The following is a 4,085-nucleotide window of genomic DNA, read 5'->3' on the forward strand; positions in this document are numbered from 1 at the left end:
AATCCCATCCAGTTTGCCCGGCCAAATAGGTCCAGGATTTGAAAAGGAAACTCTATTAAAGTCATGGATATTTATCTAAACCAAGCTAGCTTACTACAACGTTGTATTGGATGGAAGTAAGAAATAAACTGATCTAAACTTGTTACAATGTGGTGCTAGATAGGAAGTGGAGAGGCTAAAATTAGGCTATGCTAAGATATTTATTCATGAGGGATGTAAGGTTGATAAGCATTGTTGAGCCAAAAAGAGTTGATTGGTTTGGGTTGGCGTGAGCTCCAAACTCTTCACTTTATATTATTTTTATAGACTTGCAAAGGTAGTGGACCAACGCATAGTCATTAAATATATATATTTTTTCCTAAAGTGTGACCAACTATGCAAATATCCTTGTATCTGGGTGTATCTTTAATTTTAGATGATTTCTCTTAATACCCACTTCATAATCTTAAGTCATGCATGCCAATTGTATCTGGCCGTGTGTCCCTGGTTACTATCACGGTGTAAAACACGTCTTAAAAAATATGATAGGTATGCTTCTCTTATGTATATTTACCACGTGTCATTGAGAGAGTGACTGCTTTCAAGTTTTCAATTATACATATATATCTAAGCGTTTCAGCCATCTTAGTATAACACATCTCAAGGGAAGAGGCAGTATGGATTTTCATGATCTCCCCTTTTTACTATGCGCTTGCCTTTCCTACATTTCTATACGAATGCATTGATATGTGGCAACATCTTGTCCATCGGACTTGGCTATGATAGGTCAGGTGTAAACACACGTGTCAGCTTGCTTTTAGGCCCTGTGCTTAATGTGGGATTGCACATCCAATGGTTTGAATGGATTTCATATAAACATTACCATGACTGGTTAAAAATCAAGGGGCCTCCTGGACCCACCTAAGAAAACCATATATTTAGGGACCTGCATTTTTGTTTTTTACAAATCCACTGTGATGTTCATGAGATCCAACCGTTAATTATGTAATTTTATATTGCGCCCAAAGCAAAAAATAAAAATAAAAATAAAAATAAATGATCACTTGTCATTCAAGTAGGTTATACCAAAGACATTAGTTAGGTGATGGACATCCACCATTGATTTTTCTATTGCCCACCTTAATGATTATATAAGATCCACTCTAAGTGATTCGGATAGGCTGCACCAAGGAATATAGTTTGGACGGCGACTATTGCCTTATAGATTGTTTCCAATTGTGTGGTCCCCAGCATATCATGAAGCGAAGGATCTAATCATTACAGTGAGCTTCAAATAAACAACAAGCCTGCCTTCACTGTTAAGAAAACTAACAATAGGTATTCTAATGATGCTAACTAAAATTAATTAATATGAACATGGTGACATGGATTGCCCACTGCCATGGAGTATCATAATTGGATGGTGCTTTGTGGGTTTTATAGTATTGTTTATCCATTTTTCCAGCTCATTCAAGGCATTAGATAAAAAATGAGGCATATCAAAGTCTTAAGGGAACCACGCCATAGTCAATAGTGGCTACTGAACACACACCTTTAAAAGCTTCTTTAAGGTTACAAAAGTTTTGTATTAAGTAAAAAAATGAGGCATGTTAAAATCTTAAGTGAACCACACCACAGTAAATAGTGGCACACACCTTGAAAAGCTTCTTTAGGGACACAAAAGTTTTGTATTAAGTTGATATTTGTCTTTTTCATTCATCTAGATTTTTGTAATCTAATGAACAGGTTGGATGGAAAATAAGCATTATAGAAGGCCCACATAAGGTTTAATGATAGGTATTCATTCACCACTAATTTTCTGTGTGGTGTACGTTTAGAGATGGTTATGCTCACGAAAATAATGATCCAAAAGGGATGGATGGCATGGATTGAACCATACATCAGTGGAAAGCGGATTGGCGGGTGTACCACACACCATCATCCAGCCATCTGGTTGGTGTGTTGACATCATCAAATTATGTGGATCCCATTATGAAGTGTGTGTTATATCCAAACCATCCATCCTTTTGGCAGCTCATTGTAAAGCTTTAGCGGAAAAATTAGACAGATCTAAATCTCAAGTGGACCATACTGCAAAAACCCCTCCTGGGTCAGGGAAATTTTGGATCAATATAATATTAGTTTTTCCTTTTCATCTAAATCTTTGTGATATCATGAATAGATTGGATGGAAAATAAACATTATGATGGCCTAATGAATGTATTAATGGTGAAAATTATTATCCCATTACTATTTGGGGTGTGGCCAAGTTGAGATTTGGATATGATTCATTTTTTAGCTCATGCTCTAAAATGATCTCTAAAAATGTATGAACGGTTTAGATATACTAAATACGTCATTCTGGGGCCATGTAGCTTTGATCTCTTTGATCTTCCACATCACTGTCGGTTGATATGGAGCACCGTCGGTAGATAACGAGGTGTCACTGGCAGTGTCAAGGTATCAGAGGTATATCCCCAATTTTATAACTAATAAATATATATAATTTTTTCTAAACTTATCTATAGACTACTTGAGAACTTATTCCCACAGGCCTGACTTTGTGGCCACGGCACCTCTCGTGACATTTTCCACTGACAGTTTTGGATCTCACCTCGAACGCCTTTGGACTGAAACTGGCTACCCTTGTTTTACAGCAGCTATGTAGAACGCCCTGAATCCGTTGGGCCAGCATATTGCCTAAGCAAATCCGTTCCATCCTAACGTTACATAAAAAATATCAGATCAGTAAAAATTTCCAGTCGTTGAAAGACCTAAATTAACAGGTTTGATGAAAGATAAGCACCTATGGTGGTCATTCCATATCTATTGTCTCCCATGGTATGGCCCACCTGAAATGTTGAATTAGATTATGATTTTCCACAGGGTTTAATTTCATTGGCAAAGCCTGATGGACGGAGTGGATTTTAAGTATAAAATATGGTAGGCCCCGGATAGCTGAGCGTTTTAAGGGATGCGTAGAACAGCAGTTACGAATTATAGCGTGGAATCGGGAGCGGGTTAGGTGCGGTCCCCACGAAGACGGTGCGGCCCTTAATGTAAAGCCTATTCTATATCCACGCCGTTCATCCGTTTTTTCATAGTATTTCAAGCTATGATCCAAAAAATAAGCATAATCCAAATCTCAACAATGGCGATTGAATGTCACACCGTTAAAAACTTCCCGAGGCCACTGTTTTGTCTACGTAATATTTGATAAGATCACTTAAACATAAATAAAAAGAAAAGCCAAACATCTGCTTTCGGAGCCCACTATAAATTGTTAATGATCAATCACCACTTTCTCTTATATTATGCCATTTACATCTATATCTGCTTTAACTCTTAGATTATGTCTTAAAATAATCGGCCAACATGGGTGAACGGAGTAGATGTCAAATAAATACATCAAAGAGGGTTGACGGTAAGGGCCGCACCTTCTAGAGTGAGATTGGGCCGGACCTAATATGCTCCTTCAAGGAATCACCACTTGTAGAGCTGTACACGGGTCAAATCAGGTCGAGCTCAGTACAGTTCAACTTGGCTCGCCCACTAGTTGACCATAGCACGAACTCAGCTCGGCTCGGTCGTCTAGCCTAATTGGCCAACTCAGTTCAGTTCAATTAATAGAACGACCCAGATCAAGTTAAGATCAAGCTTGTGTGACATGTTCTCAAATGCATGGAGTGCATCTTCAATTTCTCATAACATATAAAACAACAGTAATAATTTACATATATTTCATCAAATACTTAGTAAATAACATCAAAATCAAGATATAGGAGTATTTGTGTCATATCCATACCTTCTTTGCTACCAGTTGACACTTCGTTGAGTCATTTCATCAGACACTTGGTGAGAAACATCAGTTTTACAATTAGAGCTGGGCATCAAGTCGAGTTAAACTGACTTAGGGCTAACTCGACTTGATTCAGTTTTGAAGTAGGCTTGACTAGAACTTGATTCAACTCAATATCGAGTCCAATATGCCTAACTCGATCCGAGTTCGGTTTAGCCTGGACTGATCCCGATCGAGTCCAATCCAATCAGAAGTACCGAGTTGGGTCGAGTTAGTATTGAGTCAAATTGAGAAATGATGGAGAGAG

Source organism: Magnolia sinica, chromosome 19 (genome assembly GCF_029962835.1).
Source record: "Magnolia sinica isolate HGM2019 chromosome 19, MsV1, whole genome shotgun sequence".
Taxonomy (NCBI): domain Eukaryota; kingdom Viridiplantae; phylum Streptophyta; class Magnoliopsida; order Magnoliales; family Magnoliaceae; genus Magnolia; species Magnolia sinica.